Source organism: Arachis ipaensis, chromosome B07 (genome assembly GCF_000816755.2).
Source record: "Arachis ipaensis cultivar K30076 chromosome B07, Araip1.1, whole genome shotgun sequence".
Classification (NCBI taxonomy): Eukaryota; Viridiplantae; Streptophyta; class Magnoliopsida; order Fabales; family Fabaceae; genus Arachis; species Arachis ipaensis.
Window position 1 is genome coordinate 28,477,429 of NC_029791.2, and position 22,852 is coordinate 28,500,280.

Here is a 22,852-nt window from a genome sequence, read left to right on the forward strand (position 1 = left end):
GCTGATGAGCTCCTCTGATGGGAAGATGTGAAAATTGGCATGTTTCTGACATGGTGGACATGTCTTTACGAATTCTGTTGCTTCTTTTTGTAAAGTCGGCCAATAGAATCCAGCCCGGAGTACTTTTTTGGTGAGAGCTTGCGCTCCGAGATGGTTGCCACATATGCCACTGTGTATTTCTTCTAAAACTTTCTTTGTGTTAGAAGTCGGTACGCATTTCAACAGGGGTGTTGAAATTTCTCTTTTATATAGAGTATTGTTTATGATGGTGTAATATTGTGCCTCTCGTTTTAACCTCTTTGCCTCTTTTTTATCTGTAAGGAGTGTTTCTATTTTTAGGTAATTAATTATGGGAGTCATCCATCCTTGATCCAGACCTGTTATGGCTAGGACCTTTTCTTCTTCCGAGATTGACGGGTTCTGCAGTATTTCCTGGATGAGGCTTCTATTGTTCTCCCTGGTTTGGTGCTGGCTAGTTTTGAGAGTGTATCAGCTCGTGCATTCTGTTCCCGAGGTATGTGGCGGACCTCGTATTCCCTGAGTTGTCCGAGCTATTCCTTGGTTTTGTCCAAGTACTTTTTCATGGTGGGATCCTTAGCTTGGTAGCTCCCTGCTATTTGTGAGGTGACTACTTGTGAGTCGCTGAAGATGATAAGCTTTTGAGCTCCAACCTCCTTAGCCAGCTTCAAACTAGCTAGTAGTGCCTCATATTCGGCCTGGTTGTTTGAAGCAGGGAACCCGAATTTGAGGGAAAGTTCGATTTGGGTTCCCTGGTCCCTTTCTATTATCACGCATGCGCCATTCTGTAGGATTTCTGGGGTGTCCGTAAACTCTGCAATGAAGTCGGCCAGATACTGTGATTTGATGGCTGTCCGAGCTTCGTATTGAAGGTCAAATTTGAACAACTCCACTGCCCATTGCAAGATTCTTCCTGCTAAATCTGTTTTCTGCAGAATGCCTTTTATGGGCTGGTTGGTCCGAACCTTGCTGATGTGGGCTTGGAATATGGGCGAAGCCGTCGAGATGTTAGTATGAGAGCATAGGCGAATTTTTCTATTTTTTGGTAGTTCAGTTCGGACGCTTGTAGTGCTTTGCTGATGAAGTATATAGGTTGTTGTCTACTGTCGTCTTCTCGGACCAGTGCTGAGGCTACTGCCCGATTTCCTACTGCGAGGTACAATACAAGTGGTTCTCCTTCCCGTGGCCAAGTTAGAATAGCTGGTTGTCCCAGGAACCTTTTGAAATCCTGGAAGGCCTGCTTGCACTTACTGCCCGACTTCCTATTGCGAGGTACAATATGAGTGGTTCTCCTTCCCGTGGCCGAGTTAGGATAGGTGGTTGTCCTAGGAACCTTTTGAAATCTTGGAAGGCCTGCTCGCACTCTGTTGTCCATTCGAACCTCTTTCCCTTCTTTAGAGTGGCGTAGAAGGGTAGAGATCTTATTGCCGATCCAGCTAGAAATTTGGACAAGGCTGTCAATCTTCCATTGAGTTGTTGTACCTCTTTGACACAAGTCAGACTCTTCATGTCGAGTATAGCCCGGCATTTATCTGGATTTGCCTCGATTCCTCTTTGTGTGAACATAAAACCCAAGAATTTGCCAGCTTCTACTGCGAAGGTGCATTTTGCAGGGTTAAGTCACATGCCATGCCTTCTTATTGTGTCGAATACTTGGGTGAGGTCGGACAGTAACGACTCTTCGCTTTGTGTCTTTATTAACATGTCGTCCACGTAGACTTCCATGACTTTCCCGATGTGGTCTGCGAAGACCTTATTCATTAGTCTTTGATAAGTGGCTCCTGCGTTTGAGTCCGAACGGCATGATAATGTAGCAGTAGTTCGCTTTCGGGGTTAAGAATGAGGTTTTTTCTTGATCAGGTGGGTACATCGGGATTTGATTGTATCCCGAATAGGCGACCATAAACGAGAGGTATTTGTATCCGGAGGAGGCATCCACCAGAGCGTCGATACTTGGGAATGGATAAGGATCTTTTGGGCAGGCTTTGTTGAGATCAGTGTAGTCGGTGCACATCCGCCACTTCCCATTTAATTTTTTCACCAAGACGACGTTAGCTAGCCATAGTGGGTACTTGACTTCTCTTATGAATCCTGCCTCCAGTAGAGCTTGTACCTGTTCTTCCACAGCTTAGGATCGTTCTGGTCCGAGTTTTTTATGTCTCTGTTGTACTGGCCAAGATCCTGGGTAAACTGCCAACTTGTGGCACATTAACTTAGGGTCTATGCCCGGCATGTCTGCGGCCTTCCATGCTAAGAGGTCGACATTGTCTCTTAAAAACTGTATGAGGGACTCTTTGACGTCTCCTTTTAGGATTGTGCCAATATTAGTTGTTTTTTCTAAAGTATCTCCGATTTAGACTTTTTCTGTCTCCCCTTCAGGTTGTGGACAAAGTTCTTCCTGCCCTCGAACTCTCCCGAGTTCAATGGTGTGGATTTCTTCTCCTTTGCCCCTGAGGTTCATACTTTCGTTGTAACAGCGGTACGTTGTCTTCTGGTCTGCTCTTATTGTAGCAATCCCTTCTGTGGTTGGGAACTTCATGCACAGATGTGGAGTCAAGACTACTGTGCTGAGTTGATTCAGCGTTGTCCGACCTATCAGGGCATTGTAGGCTGTACTCACATCGACCACGATGTAGTCTATGTTGAGTGTCCTTGACCGATTTCCTTTTCCAAAGGTTGTGTGCAGTGAGATGTATCCAAGTGGTTGGATTGGAGTGTCTCCCAGCCCGAATAGACTGTTCGGATATGCTCTGAGCTCTTTTTCCTCTAGGCCGAGTTTGTCGAAGGTGGTTTTGGAACAGTATGTCAGCCGAGCTTCTCTAGTTTACCAACGTGCGGTGGAGATTAGCGTTGGCTAATATAATAGTGATGACCATGGGATCGTCATTTCCTGAGATGACACCAGCTGCATCTTCTTTGTTGAAGGTGATAGTGGGGAGTTCGGGTGCTCCTTCTCCTCCTTCGACATGATATACTTCCTTCAGATGTCTTTTGCGAGATGATTTGGAGATTCCTCCTCCCGCAAATCCTCCATGTATCATGTGGACATGTCTCTCCGGGGTACGAGGTGGTCGTTCAGTTCATCCGACCTCTTCGTCTCTTCTTCTTTTTCTTGGCTCATCTGTTTTGCTAGCTAGGTACCAATCTAGTCTTCCTTCTCTTACTAATTTTTCTATGACATTCTTCAAATCGAAGCACTCGTTGGTGGGATGTCCATAGATTCGATAGAATTCATAGTATTCTGTCTGATTTCCTCTTCCCTTCTTGCTTTTGAGTGGGCGAGGTGGGGGTATTTTTTCAGTGTGGTATACTTCTCGATAGACATCTACAAGAGACACCCGAAGAGGGGTGTAATTGTGGTATTTTTTGAGTTTTTCTCCATGTTGATCTTCTTTTTTCTTTGACTCTTTATCCTTATCTCGGGAGGAGTAGGAGAATCTTGGCTTTGAGGTCTCTCCTAATCGGGAGTTTTCCTCCATGTTGATGTACTTTTCTGCTCGTTCTTGCACTTCATTTAGAGATGTGGGATTTTTTTCGATATGGAGTGACTAAAAGGTCCCTCTCGCAGGCCATTGATGAGACCCATAATGGATGCTTCTGTTGGTAGACTTTGTATGTCCAAACATGCCTTGTTGAATCTTTCCATGTAGCTACGAAGACTTTCCTGATCTCCTTGCTTGATCCCTAGTAGACTTGGGGCGTGTTTAGTTTTGTCTTTCTGGATGGAGAATCTGGGTAGAAATTTTTTGGCTAAGTCGTCAAAGCGAGATGGACCTAGGGGGCAGATTGTCGAACTATTTAATTGCTGTCTTCATCAAGGTAGTCGGAAAGGCTTTGCACCGAGTTGCATCTGAGGCTTCGGTGAGATACATTCTACTTCTGAAGTTGCTGAGATGATGGCTGGGATCTGATGTGCCATCGTATAGAGTCATGTCGGGAGGTTTGAAGTCTTTTGGGATTTTGGCCTTCATGATCTCTTTGGTGAATGGGTCTTGGTCCTTGCGGGAGTTATCTTCGTGGCTGGATCGAGTAGTTTTAGCTTTGAGATCGGCTTCGAGCTTTAGGAGCTTGTCCTCTAATTCACGGCGTCGCCTAGCTTCCCTTCGTAGGTCTCTCTCGGCTTCCTGTTGATACTCGACCTCTTTTCTGAGTTGCTTTAAGCGATCCTAAAGTGCCTCCATGGTTCCCATGTTTGGTGAGTTCTTGTCTTTGTCAGGTTGAGAGGTATCGTCAAGTGTGACCTCCGCGTTCTTATGTGGCATTCTGTTCTCCAAATCAGAGTTGTGGTCATTGTCCAAGTTGTCTGCCATGATGATGGGATAACTTCTAGGTTCCCCGGTAACAGCACCAATGTTCCTAGGGTTACCTGAAACTGTAGGTCGATCTCGGACGAGATCTTCTGTATTGATCGGTGATGACGTGTCTGGTCTGTGGATGGTGGCCAGAGCAGTCGTATCCGATTTGTTGGACTGGCAATGCTGCTGATTCTTTGTCACCGGAGGGTGGTGGTACCTGCAAGGGACTCCGATGCTTAAGTTAGCAAGGGTATTAAGCAGGTTTTTAGTAGAATCAGAATATGAGTTATACTTGGGTGCTCCAGTGTATTTATAATGATGAGGAGTGACTTTTCTGGAGATAAGATAACTTATCTTTGAGTGAAGTCATCTTATCTTCAAGGGAACCGCCCTTATCTCTATAGGCTTGGGATGCCTTGGAATTTAGGTCGTGTTCCTCTGTTGGGCCCTTTTTGGGCTTTTCCTGGTGATTTAGCCGAGCTCTTTGAGAAGAGGTCGGATAGTCCTGACCTGAAGAGGTCGGTCGACTTGTCGTCAAGCAACCCGGGTCGGATAGCTCGACCCAGGGTATGAACAGGCACCTATAGGGATATTATAAGGTCGATTAAAGTTTCCTACAAGATCATTAACACGTCGAGCTTCTTGCTCTATCCTCGCAGTGTTATTTTCCAAAATGGGGTTCAAAACTGTAGCCATCTGTTGTGTAAGCATATTGACTAAGTCATGATGACTATCCTCTATTTGCTGTCGAAATACAACTAATGACTCAATTGTGTTTGAAGGGTTAACACTTATGGGAATTTGTCTCGACATTTGGGAGAAAATAGATTCTCCCCCAGCCGTGGTTGTCAACCCTCTAAACTGGCTCGACACTTGCCTAGGTGTTGGTATTACATTTGGCATGGCACCTGGTCCCGACACTACAGGGTAAAGGCTAATATTTCATAGGTACTGATCCCAAATACCCGCGGGGGGTGGTTATTCATGAGATGCTGATAAGCATTATAAATGAAAACATTAAGAATATATCCTCCCCATGTGGGATACCCAGGAGAAGGCATGGGACTATATAGTGGATTGGTCCTCATACTACCACCACCAGGATTCGCTATTACCTCCTCAAAGGGTGGCAAATAATTGACTGGCAGCCTGGTGCACGAAATTGACTCTGTAATATTTGCACAGATAGACCGGCAAGTACACTAGGTCGTCCAAGTAATACCTCAGGTGAGTGAGGATCGATCCCACGTAGATTGTCGAATTAAGCAAGCAACAACTATCTTGTAGATCTTAGTCAGGCATATAGAAAATATAGTTGTTGTGAAAAACACATAAAAATATAATAAAGATAGAATTACTTAATTGGTGTGAAATCTATGATGAGAGAATGGTTGAGGCTTCGGAGATGCTTCCTCCTTCTGGATCAACGTTTCTCACTGTCTACTTCAACTTCTGATGATTCATTCCATGGCAGGCTGTAAGTGATTAACGCCAGGTCAGTGGTCATTAATCTCCTCTGCTTCAGATAAAACACCAGTCAGTGGTCATCCAATCTGAACGGGGGTGAACCTCCTGCAGTCTATTCCCTTGGTGATCCTACTCAAACACCACAGACAAGGTCGGATCTTCCGGATCAGAGAATGCTGCTTCATGATTCTAGCCTATACCACAAAGGCCCTAATCGCCCCGTACCTCGGCTGAACTGATATCTCCAAGTCCCCAATGAAGTCGTGGATTAGTCATCTAAGAGATGTATAATCAAGCTTGTGGTTCAATACTATCCCGTCAAGGACTCGAAACCCATGTAGAATAGGGATGACGGTCGAGTTACACTCCCAATTATTAGGATGAAGAATGAAGATACATCTTAGAATAGAATCAAGCATAAATTGAAATAGAATAGTGATATTATTAAGCCATAAGAATCAGCAGAGCTCCTAGCGTTAACCTAGGTTAGTGACTCATAATGTACAATAATGTTCGAAAGTAAAAGTTGAGGAAGAAGATCCTAAACATGGTTGATCTTCTCCTATATGTAGTAATCTAGTAACTAAGGATTACAGAAATATGATAGAATAGACTAGAGGTGCGAAATCCATCTTTGGGCCCACTTTGGTTGAGTACTTGGGCTGAGCTTGGCATCTACTTTGAGGAATGGGGAGGGAACCATGTTGTCTTCTGCTTTTGTTGGGCATTGAACGCCCACTAGGGGGTGGTTGGCGTTGAACGCCAGCTTTGGGGCTCCTTTGGGGCGTTGAACACCAGCTAGGGGGTAGCTCCTTGGCGTTCAACGCCCAGAATGGGAAGGCTCCTTCGAAGAAAAGTATAGATCATTATATATTAATGGAAAGTTTTGGAAGTTAGCTTTCCAACGCCATTGAGAAAGCATCATTTGGACCTCTTTAGCTCCAGAAATGCTCGTTTGAGTGCACAGAAGTCAGAATCTGACAGCATCTGCTACGCTTTCCTTGCCTCTGAATCATACTTTGCCAAAGCTACTCAATTTCAGCCAAAAATTACCTGAAATCATCATAAAACACAAAAAAATCAAAGTAGAATCCAAAAATATGAATTTTGTACTAAAACCTATGAAAACATAATAAAACTTAAACAAAACATAACAAAAACTATATGAAAATGATGCCAAAAAGTGTATGAAATATCCGCTCATCAGAACACCAAACTTAAACTGTTGCTTGTCCCCAAGCAACCAAAAACAAAGTAGGATTAAAAAGAAGAAAAGGATACAATAAATCTCAGAGTTTTCAATGAAGCTAAGTTTCAATTAGATGAGCAGGACTAGTGGTTATTCACTTCTAAATAGTTTTGGCATCTCACTTTTCTTTGAAGCTCAGAATAATTGGCATCTTTAGGAACTCAAAATCCAGATGATATTATTGATTCTCCTAGTTTTGTTCTTTTTAATTCTTGAACACAGATTATTTTGAGTCTTGGCCGTGACCCTAAGCGCTTTGTTTTCCAGTATTACCACCGGATACATAAACGCCACAAACACTTAACTGGGTGAACCCTTTCGGATTGTGATTCAGCTTTTCTAGAATCCCCAGCCAATGGTGTCCAGAGTTCTTAAGCACACCCTTTTGCTTTGGATCACGACTTTAACTACTCAGTCTCAAGCTTTTCACTTGACACCTTCACACCACAAGCATTTAGTTAGGGGAGGAGCTCATTTTAACTTTTAGGCCAAGATTTTGTTTTTTTAGGCCCTCTTAACCATTGATACTCAAAGCCTTGGACCCTTGCTCTTGCCTTTTAGATATATATATATATATATATATATATTTCGCCATTTTCTTTCTCTCTATTTTTTTCTTTTTGCTACCTTTTCTTGTTTCAAGAATCAATTTTCTTTTGGATTTTTTAGATTACCAATAATACTTCTCCTTTTTCATCATTCTTTCAAGAGCCAACATTCTTAACTCCAACATCAAATATGCACTGTTTATTCATGCATTCAGAAAGTAAAAGCAATGCCACCACATCAAAATAATTGAACTATTCTTATGATACAACTCGAAATTCATGTATCTCCCTATTCTTTTTCAGATAAATTTTTTTTTCAAGTAAGGTGAGAGATGCATGGAATATTTCATAGCTTTAAGACATGTAAAGATGATCATGCACTAGAAACAGACAATAAGATAAAATACATGAAAAACAAAAAAAAATATAGACAATAGGGGATTAAGGAAACGGGTCCACCTTAGTGACGGCGGCTACTGCTTCCTCTAGAGAATCCGATGGAGCGCTTGATTTCTTCTATGTCACGCCCTTGTCTTTGTTGCTCTTCCCTCATGGATCTTTGATTTTCTCTTATTTCATGGAGGATAGTAGCGTGGTCTTGATGTTCAACCCTCAGTTACTCCACATTTGTGCTTTGCTCCCCTATTGAGGTGTTGAGTTGATCCCAATAGTTTTGGGAAGAAAAGTGCATCCCTTGAGGCATCTCAGGGATTTCTTGTTGAGGTGGGTCCACATGCTCTTGTTGAGGTACATGTGTAGGCTCTCTAGTTTACTCCATCCTTCTTTTAGTGATGGGTTTGTCCTCTTCAATGGGAATGTCTTCTTATATGACCATTCCAGCTGAATTGCATAAGTGACAGATAAGGTGGGAAAAAGCCAACCTTGCCTTGGCGGAGGGCTTTTCTGCCACCTTGTACAACTCTTGAGGAATCACCTCATACACCTCCACCTCACTCCCAAGCATGATGCAATGAATCATGATGGCCCGGTCAATGGTCACTTCTGACCGATTGCTAGTAGGGATGATAGAGCGTTGGATGAATTCCAACCATCTTCTAGTTACGGGCTTAAGGTCAAGCCTTCTTAGTTGGATAAGCTTACCGTGAGCATCCCTTCTCCATTGTGCCCCTTCAACACAAATGTATAAAAGGACTTGGTCCAGCCTTTGGTCAAAATTGACTCTTCTAGTGTAAGTGTATGGGTCTTCTTGCATTAATGGTAAATGGAGTGCCAGTCTTACACTTTCCAGGCTGAAATCTAAGGGTCGCCCTCGGACCATGGTGCTCCAATTTTTGGGGCTTGGGTTCACGCCTGTATCATAAAGTTTAGTGACCCATGCATTGCCATAAAACTCTTGCACCATCAAGATTCCAACTTCCGGGATAGGATTGGTTAAAACTTCCCAACCTCTCCTCCAGATTTCTTGTCGGATCTCCAAGTACTCATTCTTTTTGAGTCTAAAGGGGATTTTAGGAATCACTGATAAACCACTATTTTATGGTTTATAATGTGTTTAATTATGTGGTTTTATCATGATCTTTACCCACTTATTCATATGATTAGCATGCATTTATATTTCCTTCCTAAAATTATTACATGATTGAAAACTTACTTCCTAGAGACTTTTAATTATGTATTTTAATTCCACTTTATTCCATTCGATGCCGTGATCTGTGTGTTAAGTGTTTTAGGCTTTATAAGGCATAAATGAATTGGAAATTGGAAAGGAAGCTTGCATAAATGGAAGGAACACAAGAAATTGAGGAGATGACCAGCGAGAAGTGACGCAGCCGCATGGCTCGCGCGACCGTGCGAAAGAGAGGAAATCGCAGTGACGCAGCCGCATGGCTCATGCGACCGCGCAGATTGGAATGGCACAAGTGACGCAGAGGCGTGAACGATGCGCCCGTGTGGCAAAGCAAAACGCCGAATGACGCGTCTACATGAATGACGCGATCGCGTGACATGCGCGATCTGCATAATGTGCAGAATTCGCTGGGGGCAATTTTAGGCCCTGTTTTGACCCAGTTTTCGACCCGGAAAAGCAGACTAGAGCCAGAGAACATGCAGAAACCAAGAACAACATTCATTCTACACAATTTTAGTTTTTAGATCTAGTTTTACTCCTCTCCTAGGTTTTCTCTACACACATTCATAGTTCTTAGGATTTTTATTTCTATTGCTCTTTGCATTGGGATATTGAGAAGAGTTATTACCTCACCAAGACTTCGTCATTCTAGTTCGTTTTCTTTACTTGGCTTTACTCTTCCATGTCCTTTAATTTACTCAATTTTACTATTGGATTATTTTAGAATTTACTAATACAAGAATTACTTTTATTTTTAATTGATTCCTTTGAGTTTTATTTATCATGTCTTTTTTTAATTCCCTTTCCTATGTTATGAGTTCTACATTCACAATGAGCGAGTAGTTCCCTAACTTGATGGGGAGTTGATTGAAGGGAACCCTTGAGTTGGGATGCTTAAAAGAAAAATTGTAATTGGGTTTATTGTTGGAATGCTCTCTAGTCACTGACACTAATCCTTTTCAATTGAGCGGATTGAAACTTGTGAATAGAAACAGCATTCCAACTTGTTTGACTTTCCCTTACCTAGTAAGGGATAACTAAACAGAACAACCTTCAATTATCAATTAATCTTGAAAGTACTGCAACAAGAATAGGGCTTCCAACTAATCTACTCCCAGTCAAGGCTTTTATTTAAATTACTTAATTTCTCTAATTTAATTTCCTGTTTATTCAACTCAATCTCTTTTGAAAACATCTGATTAATAAAATAGCACATCTTTCTGCAACTTGTTGGGAGACGACCTGGGATTCATACTCCCAGTATTTTAATTTTAATTTCTGTGACACCCTTCTAAATTGATAAGCGGAATTCTGGTTGGTTGAGAACTATATTTGCAACGCATATCTTATAACAATTCTTAACTCGCCAATTTCTGCCACGTCAATCACCCTCTTCTTTGCCACTACTTCATAGAAGTGTTCTTGATGAGCTCTGGTGATGAATCTCTCCATCTTCTAAGGTTCGGAGGTAGAAGCAATGGCTTTTTCTTTTCTCTTTTTAGAGGATTCTCCGACTTTGGGTGCCATAAGTGTGAATGAAAAGCAAAAAGCAGGGTTTTTCCAACACCAAACTTAAAAGCTTTTCTCGTCCTCGAGCAAAATAAGAACAAAAGAGAAGAAAATAGTAGAAGAAGAAGAGAATAGAGAGAGATGAAGAGAGATAGGATTTCGGCCAAGTGGGGGCTTTTGTGTATAAAGTGTGTGTGTTGGAGAGGTGGTATGAGGGGGGTATTTATAAGGGTGGGATGGGGTAGGGTTCGAATGTGAAGGGAGGGTAATTCGGTGGGAAAGTTTTGAAGTGGGTGGGGTAGGTGGGATTTATGATGGTTTTTGGGAAGAGGTATAGATGTGATTGGTTGAGGGTTTATGGGGAAGAGGGTATGGGGAAGAGTGAAAGTAGAAGAGAGGAAAAGGTGAGATAGGTGGAGATTCTGTGAGACCTACTGATCTTGAGAGGCTAGGGAATCAAATTCCCTGCCCTCTTGTGGGTGTTGAACTCCCAACTCCTGCTCCTAGCTGGCGTTCAATGCCAGCTTCATGCTCCTCATAGGGTGTTGGACGCCCAGAGGGGACATCCTTCCTGGCGTTCAACGCCAGGTCTCTGCCTCCTTTGGGGCGTCGAATGCCTAACCTCTGCTCCCTGGCTGGCGTTCAACGCTAGCAATGCTGCTCTTCTTGGGTGTTGAACGCCCATTAGGGATACCCTGTGTGGCGTTCAACGCCAGCTTGGCTACTCTTTTTGGGCGTTGAATGCCCATTCTTGCCCCCTTGTCTGACATTCAATGCCAGCAAGATACTTGCTCCAGGGTGTTCTGTTTCCTGTTCTGACTGTCTTTGTTTCTGTTCTAACTACTGCACATGATCACAAACTTAAAGAAATAATTAAGTAAAATAAACTTAAAGAAAAACCGAAATAACTAATTATGGTTGGGTTGCCTCCCAACAAGCGCTTCTTTAACGTCACTAACTATACGGTTAGCTCCTTACGAAGATGGATAGGGGCTCAGAATTTTGTCCCTTATAGTGAACTTTTTGCCTGTGCTCTCATAGATGAGCTTCACATATTCTAGAGACAGGATCTTGTTCACAATATGTGGGATGACTGGGTTGTCAGTGAAGACAACTCTCATGCCATGTGAGAGGCCTTCAGTGGAGATTTTCTTATCCCTCCAGCCTTTAGGCACTTTCTTCTTACTGCTATTCTTCTCAGAGCTTGATGATGGTTGCCCAACACTAAAATTAGATTTGGTGTCTGGGGGCTCTGTATAGCTTTGCACTAAGAGAGAGAGTTGGAATACTAAGTGTTGCACAATTGTCTCTCTTTTGTCAGAGGAAGAGCTAGGGTTAGGTAGCTTGATGAATAAGATACAGTCCTCATGCAATTGCAGGACTAGCTCTCCTTTTGCTACATCAATGATGGCATTGGCAAGGATGATTGATTCATCCTCGTCCTCTCCAGTATCCAAGATTATAAAATCCGCAGGGATGTAAAGGTTCTCAACCTTTACTAAGACATCCTCTACCATACTATATGCCTTTTTTTATTGATTTGTCTTCCATCTCTAGTGAGATTCTTGCAGCTTGTACCTCAAAGATTTCCAGCTTCTCCATTACAGAGAGTGGCATGAGGTTTATGCTTGACCCTAGGTCACACAGAGCCTTCTCAAAGGTAATAGTGCCTATGGTGCAGGGAATTAGGAAGTGTCCGGGATCCAGTAGTTTCTGAGGTAGTTTCTTCTGAACCAAGGCATTGAGTTCCTTGGTGAGCACTAGAGGTTCTTCCTCTAATATCTCTGTTCCAAATAATTTGGCATTTAACTTTATTAGAGTTCCTAGGTACCGAGCAACTTGCTCTTCCCTAGTTTCCTCTTCCTCATCAGAGGAGGAGTGATCTTCATAATCCATAATTTGCAACAAGGCATTCAATGGAATTTCTATAGTCTCCTCATGAGCCTTAGTTGCCTTCAATTCTATAATAGGAAAGTTTTTAGTGGGCGTTGAACACCCAGCTGCCCCATTACTGGCGTTCAACGCCAGCTTTCGTGCCACTTTGGGCATTGAACGCCTAGCTACTTCTTTGTTGGCATTCAACGCCACTGATGGTTCCTCTTTGGGTGTTGAACGCCCAATAGGGACTCCCTTATTGGCGTTGAACGCCAGTGATAGCTCTTTTTTGGGTGTTGAACACCCAGTAGGGACTCCCTTACTGGCATTCAATGCTAGAGCATCCCTTTCAGATTTGGCCTCAACTTCTACAGTTATGACCTTGTACTCTTCTCTTGGATTTACTTCAGTGTTACTTGGGAGAGTGTTAGGAGGGGTCTCAGGGATTCTCTTGCTCAGCTGACCAACTTGTACCTCTAAATTTCTAATAGAGGACCTAGTTTCCATTATGAAACTGTGAGTGATCTTAGAAAGTTCAGAGACTATGGTTGCTAAGTTAGAGAGGCTCTGCTTAGAAGTCTTCATATGTTGCTGAGAAGATGGGAATGGTTTATTACTGTTAAACCTATTCTGGTTTCTTCCACCTTAATTATTATTGAAGCCTTGCTGAGACTTCTGTTGATCATTCCATGAGAAGGTAGGATGATTTCTCCATGAGGAGTTGTAGGTGTGTCCAAAGGGTTTTCTCATCTAATTCACCTCTTCCATCGTGGGTTGATTTGGATCATAAGCATCTCCATCATAGGAGGTCTCTTGAGTGCTGCCAGCTCCAGCTTGCATTCCAGTTAAATGCTGAGAGATCATATTGACCTGTTAGGTCAAGATCTTATTTAGAGCCAATATGGCATTCAGAGTGTCAACCTCCAGGGCTCCTTTCTTCTGAGTTGCCCCATTGTTCACAGGTTCCTCTTAGAATTATACATGAATTGGTTGTTAGCAACCATTTCAATGAGTTCTTGTGCCTCTTCATGCGTTTTCTTCAAGTGGAGTGATCCACCAGCAGAATGGTCCAATGACATCTTGGACATCTCAGATAGACCATCATAGAAAATACCTAGGATAGTCCATTCTGAGAGCATGTTAGGAGGACATCTCCTGATCAGTTGCTTGTATCTTTCCCAAGCTTCATAGAGAGATTCACCCTCTTTTTGTCTGAAGGTTTGAACTTCCACCCTGTGCTTGCTCATCTTCTGAGGTGGAAAGAACTTGGCCAAGAAAGCATTGACTAACTTTTTTCAAGAGTCTAGGATTTCCTTGGGTTGAGAATCCAACCATATCCTAGCTTTGTCTCTAATAGCAAAAAGGAAAAGCATAAGCCTGTAGACCTCAGAATCCACTCCATTGGTCTTAACAGTGTCACAGATTTGCAAGAATTCAGATAGAAATTGATGTGGATCTTCCAGTGAAAGTCCATAGAATTTGTAATTCTGTTGCATTAGAGAGACTAATTGAGGCTTCAGCTCAAAGTTATTTACTCTAATGGCAGGTATAGAGATGCTTCTTCCATAGAAGTCAGAAGTGGGTGCAGTGAAGTCACTAAGAACCTTCCTTGCATCTCCTCTATCATTCGGATTGGCTGCCATATTTGTACTTTCAGCTTCTTGTTCGAAAAGTTTTGTGAGGTTTCCTCCGGAATGTTGTTCTTTAACTTATTGTAAACGCTTCCTTAGAGTCCTCTCAGGTTCAGGATCAGGATCAAAGAGAGGTTCTTTATCTCTATTCTTACTCATAAATAAGAAAAAAATGAGAAAGAAAGAGAATGGGAGTTTCTATGTCAGAGTATAGAGAACTCCCAGTGAGATATGAAGAAGAAAGAAGAACGAAGATAGAGATGATAAAGAGAATTCGAATTAGAGGGGATAGAAGAATTCGAAATTTAAGAAAAAAAAAGAAAAATTAGAAGTAAAATATTTTTGTTTTTATTTTATTTAATTATTGAATTAAAAAAACAAGAAAAAAATTAAAAGCTAATTAACTAAAAAGATTTGAAAATTAAAAGGTGATTTTCGAAAAAGAGGAAAGAAAGATTTGAAATTGAAAAAGTTTCAGATTTTAAAAAGAAGGTAAGTTAGGTAAGTTTTTAAAATTAAAAGAGAAAGATAAGATGAAGATTTAAAAAGAAGTTATGAGAGATGAGTTTTAAATTAAAAAGATTTGAAAATCAATTTTTGAAAAGATTTAAAAATATTTGAAATTAAAATTTAAAATAAGATAAGATAGAAAAGTTTTAAATTAAAAAGATATGACAAAATTTAAAAAGGATTTGAAAAAAGGATAAGATTTGAAATTTAAAATTTTAACTTTAGTAACAAGAAAACACCAAACTTGAAAGATTTTTAAATCAAGATAAGAAAAGAAGTAAGATTTTTGAAAATTAAAGAAAGATAAAAGAAATATTTTTTTTATTTTTGAATTAATGAAGAAAGAGAAAAATAACTAAAAGACACCAAACTTAAAAATTTTTAGATCAAAGACACTAGTTTTTCGAAAATTAGAAAGAAAAAACACCAAAAGACACTAAACTTAAAATTTTTTAAGATCAAACAAAGAAAAGAAACAAGAACAACTTGAATACCAAGAAGAACACTCAAGAACAAATTCAAAAATTTAAGAAAAATAAAGAACACACAAAGGACACCAAACTTAGAAATTGACACTAGACTCAACCAAAAGACAAAGAAAAGATGGATTTTGAGAAAAAAAATTGAAAAAGAAAATTGAAGACACAATTGAAGAGCTACTAAACCTTAAATTACCTAATCTAAGCAACAAGATAGTCCGGTAGTTTGTCAAATTCGTTCAATCCCGGGCAACGGTGCCAAAAACTTGGTGCACGAAATTGACTCCACAATATTCACACAGATAGACCGGTAAGTGCACCGTGTCATCCAAGTAATACCTCAGGTGAGTGAGGGTCGATCCCACGGAGATTGTTGGATTGAGCAAGCAACAACTGTCTTGTAGATCTTAGTCAGGCGGATAGAAAATATAGTTGTTGTGAAAACGCATAAAAATAGAATAAAGATAGAATTACTTAGTTGGTGTGAAATCAGTGATGAGAGAACGGTTGAGGCTTCGGAGATGCTTCCTCCTTCTGGATCAACGTTTCTCACTATCTACTTCAACTTCTGATGATTCATTCCATGGCAGGCTGTAAGTGATTAACGCCAGGTCAGTGGTCATTAATCTCCTCTACTTCAGATCAAACGCTAGGTCAGTGGTCATCCAATATGAACGGGGGTGAAGCTCCTGCAGTCCATTCCCTTGGCTGAACTGATGTCTCCAAGTCCCCAATGAAGTCGTGGATTAGCCATCTAAGAGATGTATAATCAAGCTTGTGGTTCAATACTATCCCGTCAAGGACTTGAAAGAACCCATGTAGAATAGAGATGACGGTCAAGTTACACTCCCAATTATTAGGATGAAGAACGAAGATACATCTTAGAATGGAATCAAGCATAGATTGAAATAGAATAGTGATATTATTAAGCCATAAGAATCAACAGAGCTCCTAACCTTAATCTAGGAGATTAGTGACTCATAATGTACAATAATGTTCAAAAGTAAAAGTGGGGGAAGAAGATCCGAAACATGGTTGATCTCCTCCTATAGATAATAATCTAATAACTAAGGATTACAGAAATATGATAGAATAGACTAGAGGTCTAAAATCCATCTTTGGACCCACTTTGGTTGAGTACTTGGGTTGAGCTTGGCGTCTACTTTGAGAAATGGGGAGTGAACCACACTGCCTTCTGCTTGTGTTGGGTGTTGAACGCCCACTAGGGGGTGGTTGGCATTGAACGCAAGCTTTGGGGCTCCTTTGGGGCGCTGAACGCCAGCTAGGGGGTAGCTCCTTGGCGTTCAACGCCCCTAATGGGCAGGCTCCTTCAAAAAATTATAGTACATTATATATTTCTGGAAAGCCCTGGAAGTTAGCTTTCCAAAGCCATTAAGAACGCGTCATTTGGACCTCTGTAGCTCTAGAAATGCTCGTTTGAGTGCATGGAGGTTAGAATCTGACAGCATCTGCTACGCTTTCCTTGCCTCAAAATCAGACTTTGCCAAAGCTCCTCAATTTCAGCCAGAAATTACCTGAAATCATCATAAAACACAATATCTCAAAGTAGAATAAAAAAATATGAATTTTGCACTAAAACCTATGAAAACATAATATAACTTAAACACAACATAACAAAAACTATATGAAAATGATGCCAAAAAGCGTATAAAATATCCGCTCATCACAGCCCATAAGGGGGCCACGTAGTGGTTGTTGTAATAGAAGGTTGCCCTCATGTAATCATGACTAGGGTACTACGTCGACCACCACTTGCTATCATAGTAGTAGCTTCTACTCCCGTAGTTCTCATACTAGGCTCGTCAGCCCCTTCAGAATTTGACCTGTCAGTCAAAATAGAAGCATGATCAGACATACTTACAATCTTACCACTTTTCAATTGCATGCAAAGTCACAAGGAACAAGGTACTAATGTTATCTAGGGTCCCACCGGGCGTGCCAATTTGTTTCACTCATTTTTTGTCGACTCGACAAATAGTGTCGAAACAAGCTTGTATCAAAATCTCATTTGGGAAGCAGATACGAGTGCTCTCTCAAAAGGATGATCTCGACCCAGGATTTACTTAATCAGTATCTTTGTTTGATCAATTGATTGCAAAGCTTTAGTCGATGAACTTAGTGCAAATAAAGAACTTGATAACAATATGAAATAACTAATAAAATTAACAATGACAAAAAGTACAATGATAATGAAGAAATGAAATGATAAAACAAATTGCAATAAAGGAAATCATAAAACACACGAAAAGAAAAGAAAGAAAATACGAAAAAGAAATGAAGAAAATAAGAGAAAAGTGTTGACATTGAACATCACATGCACAAGCACTCCATTCTTCCGTGCGTCAGTGTGACTGTGAATTTTGCAGAGTTTTAGTGTAATTTATAGTAGGTTACAATGCATATTTGTGTTGATTTCAATTTTCTTGTTTATAGAGACAACCCTCGGCAGTTACTCCTTTTCTTTTCCACGTTCTTCCTTCAACTTGTTCCCCAAAATTCGTACCATGTTCCCTGCTTTCAGCCTGAGAATCAAATAAAAATCTTGATGCACAAGTCACAGTAACTGCTAGTCAACCTTTTTTCATACATTGTCTCTGACTTCGACTCTCCTCATGATCGACCTAGTCCACAGTCGAGACTCATTCCAGTCGAGGAGCTCATTTTTACTACTAACACCACGAGAGTTACTAAACCAAATTTGTTAGCACCTCCAATGATGTGTCTCGGATTAAAATATTATTTTAATAAATAATATTTTGACAAAAAAGTTAAAATAAATTAGTGAAAAAAATGTGTAAAATATTTATATTAATATATAATTTATTTAATATGTTATTATTTTAATATCATAAAAAATAAATAAATGTTAAAATAATTTAATTTTATGTATATATTTTTTTATTATTCAATTAGAATTTATTATAACATCAAAATATTTTTTATATGATAATAGATTTAAAAATTAAGGAAAAAATTAAAAAGATAGAAGGAACAATAAAAAAAATTTATCAAAACAAATGGTTAATGAAAAAATAATGAATAAAAAGAGCAATTAAAAAATATTTATTGATCAAAATGATTAGCCTAAAAAAATATAATACACTATTAATATTCAAAATGTAATAATTATAATTTAAACTCAGGTCATGGAATAAAAAATATTCTAATTAGCCATTAGACTAACAACTCAATTTTAAAGTTAAATGCATCATCATATAATATATAGAAGTTTTAAAATTTTTGGAGAGAGGGAGGGATGTCCTCCCTGGTTCCTCTGAATCTGCCGCTGTTTAAAAATGAAAAATTATTAGGAGTGAACACATTTTAACCAAAAAAATTACTAACAAATGATTTGTAAAAAATTTTAAAATTAAAAATAATAAAAAAATTTTAAACTCAAGTAAAAAAATTAAAGTGAAACAAAGTAAAACCAATTTAGGATATAGAATTTAAGATTTAGAATTTAATGTTTAAAATTTAGGATTTAGAAGTAAGAGTAATTGACAACAGGGAATTGAAGGTGACCGCCAACGTTGACTGACGATGGTGATAGGTGGCTGGTGGTGATGAATAAACTTGTGGTGTTAAAAGGAAGAAAAAGAAGAAAAAAGAAATAAAACAAGTAGTTTAAAAAAAAAACAAATGAATGAATTTTTTTGTGTTTAAATAAGTTTGTTTGGCAACCTAATATTTGTTGTTGGCTGAAACGGACTGCAACAGGTTTGGTTCCGTAACATGATTGTTCCGAACTGTTAGCCACATGAAAGCTAGAAGACTTTTAGTTTCCAAACAAGTTGGAACATCAAAGCATTCTCCCTTCCGGTATTAGTGCACACAACTCCAAAGGTGGTTGTTCAAAGGATCAATGATGTCTTCAGATATTACTTGCTGGATCAAATAATCCCAGTTCCACCTTCCATTAGAGCTTGCATAGAGCATTTGATCTCATGGTTTAATTTTCTTCTTCACATCACCATAAAATCTTGAGTTTTGTCTTAGTTACGTGTGATATATATCATAATCGTAGTAAGTTTGGGTAAAGTAGTAATGTCTTTGCCTTTCAAGTTTCTATTATATATGTGAAACATTATTGTACTTTGAAAATTTAGATTCATGTAATCATTATTTCATTATTTGATTGCTCCTCCCTTCTGATCTTCACGCATTAAATTTGTTAAATTTGACATGTAGTACAATTGGTTTTTGATGTGACCGTTATAACTCGGTTAAAACGTTATAACTTGACTATAAACATTATAGTTCGGTTATAAAAATATCAAAACGTATAATAATATTCTAAATCGTTATTATTCCTCATTTAAGTAAGATTTTCGAAAATGTAATTGAGTACATTTTATTCCAAATATAAAAGAAAGGTAAAAAATTATTTTGGAATATTACAATTTGCAAAGTTTATTATTCACTTACTAACTTGAACATCAGAGTGCCTTTTGCAAGTATCTACCCTCTGTTCTTGAGTAAGATTTGGGAAGGGATAACTGTGACGAGCTTCAAACTCACGAATGTTGGGCGCAGTGACAGTGTGCAAAAGGATAGAGAGATCCTATTCCGACGCTAGTGAGAACCGACAGATGATTAGCCGTGCAGTCGCTGTACCCGGTATTTTTTCATCCGAGACGAGAAATCCGACAGTAAATTAGCCGTGTAGAGACCGTACCTGGTATTTTTCATCCGAGAGGATCATACAACTTGCCATTGAAGGAAGCCATGCGTGTTTGGAGAAGAAGACAGTAGGAAAGCAGAGATTCAGATGACAGAGCATCTCTGGAACCTCAGCCTGTTTCTCATTACTGAATCACAAGTAGCATTTATTTCATGTTATTTACCTTTCATAAACAAAACCATTTTTATCATTAATATCCTGACTAAGATTTATAAGAGAACCATAGCTTGCTTCAAATCGACAATCTCCGTGGGATCTACCCTTACTCACGTAAGGTATTACTTGGACGACCTAGTGCACTTGCTGGTTAGTTGTATGGAGTTGTGAAAAGTGTGATCACAATTTCGTGCACCAATAGCCGAGCTAACTAATGCTTGGATTGCTCATAATGATGATCACAATGAATGACAAGATGACGAGGAAGAAAACTCTAATCCAATGCATGTCTTTGAAACTCAACAACCAGAAGGAGAATCTGATTCAAAGGCTGAAAAAGGACTACAGATGCTGTTGGATTCTGACCTCCCTGCACTCAAAGTAGATTTTCTAGAGCTACAGAAGCTCAATTAGCACACTCTCAATTGCGTTGGAAATTAGACATCTTGGGCTTTCTAGAAATATATAATAGTTCATACTTTGCTTGAGATTTGATGGCCCAAACTGGCATTAAAATCCAGCCAAAAACTTTCTGGCGTAAAACACCAGAACTGGCACCTTTCTTGGCGTTAAACGCCCATTTTGGCACCCAGGGTGGTATAATATGCAACAAATATAGCACAAAACCTCATGAAATGGCATGAATTCATATATGGTTGGTTCAATCAAGGGAAACATGAAAATCTACTCAATTGGCTTGCTTGTAGCTCAAGAAAGTGCATAATTCTAATGAAAACTAAAGAAAAAGACTAGCTAAAATAGGCTAGGATGACTTGTCATCAGTAGCCAAACCTCGAACTTTAGCCGAGTTTCAAGAGAAAGCCAAGGGCCAAATGGAGATTGAGAATCTCCGCCAAGCACGAAAATCGGAAAAAGGTCAAACCAACAAGGATGATGACAAAAACCAAGATAACAAGAAACCTTTCCGATTAACACATGTTATGATTCTTATACTCAATTCAATACCAAAAGGGAGGAAATCATTAAGGAAATACTAAATTCAAAGGTAATCAAACCTCCTCGAAAAGCTATAACCTATCAAGATTTGAAGAATGTGGACAAAACAAAGTACTGTACTTTTCATCAGAAATACAGGCACATTGCTGATGAGTGTGTTGTAGCCAAAGACTTGCTTGAGCGCTTATCTTGGCAAGGACATTTGGATAAATACATTGGCGGCCATATCCAAAAGTGCACCACACATCCATCTGACTTATCTTCTACAGGACAACGTTCTCGGGACAAGGACAAAGCAAACAATTCTCAACCCAATCAACCCCGAGGCGTGATCAATTGCATATTTGGGGGCTTTGCTGGTGGTGGAGTTTCAAGCTCGGATCATAAATGCACCTACCGAGCTATGCTCGCTGTGGAGGGCACCATTAATAATTATCAACCTTTGCCCAACTTGCCTAAAATGACGTTCCAACCGTCCGACTTCAATTCAACCGAGCTCAACTTAGATGACCCAGTTGTTATCTCTATTCAACAGGGAGATCTAATAGTTTACAAGGTCTTGTTGGACCCTAGAAGTAGCGCTGATATTTTATTTTACTCCACAATTTAGAAAATGAAGTTGAGTGATAACATACTGCAACCATCCACTGGAGACCTGGTGGAATTTTCAGGTGAACGAGTACCTGTATTGGGATCTATGTGGTTACAGACCACATTTGGTGAGAGTCCTCTAACCAAAACTCAAGATGTTAAATACCTTGTGGTTAATTATTTTAGTTCTTACAACCTAATACTTGGCTGACCTGTTTTGAATAAGTTCAGTGCAATCGTCTCTATAATTTATCTCTGTGTTAAATTTCATGTACAGGACAATCTTGTTGCAACAATTCCTAGTGACCACTGTGAAGCTCAACATTGCGATAACATCAGTCTCAAAATGCCTATATCTAACCAAACTATAGGCACACAAATAAATTCCGTCCATAACTCGCTCGAGCTTCCATCTTTAGCCGAGTTAGACCTACGAGCCGAGTTTCAAGATCGTCCCACCCCAATGGAGGAGTTACAAAAAGTCCCTTTAACTAACGATCCAAACAAGTTCACTTTTGTTGGTTTAGCCATGCAGGAAGACGAGAAAGAGAAGCTCAGCCGATTTCTTCAACAAAATGCCGACCTCTTCGCTTGGACTCCCGCTGGCATGCCCGGCATCGATCTTTCTATAATATCTTATAAGCTGGTAATTAACTCATCAATCCGACATATAGCACAAAAAAAGTGCAACCTTGGCTTGGATAAGAAACAAGCATCCTTAGAAGAGACCAAAAAGCTTATTGATGCCAATTTCATTCGAGAAATCAGGTTCACAACATGGTTAGCTAATGTTGTCATGGTAAAAAAAATATAATGGTAAAGGATGCATGTGCGCCGACTTCACTGATTTAAACAAAGTATGTCCTAAAGATGCATACCCTTAGCATCTATTGATGCTTTAGTTGATAATTCATCTGACTTTGGCATTTTAAGTTTTATAGATGCATATTCTGGTTATAACTAGATCCTGGTGCATTCATCAGACCAAGATAAAACTACTTTCATAACTAAATACAGTAATTTTTACTATAAAGTTATGCCTTTTGGCCTTAGGAATGCATGGGCTACTTACCAAACGACTTATGGATAAAATGTTTGCCAAGCAAATTGGTTAGAACATGGAAGTCTATGTTGATGACATGGTCGCAAAAACCAAAATCGGCAAGTCTCACATAGGTGGCCTTATGGAGATTTTCGCACAAGTCAGAAAATATAACATGAGATTAAACCTTGAGAATTGCGCCTTTGGTGTCCAAGGAGGTAAATTCCTTAGC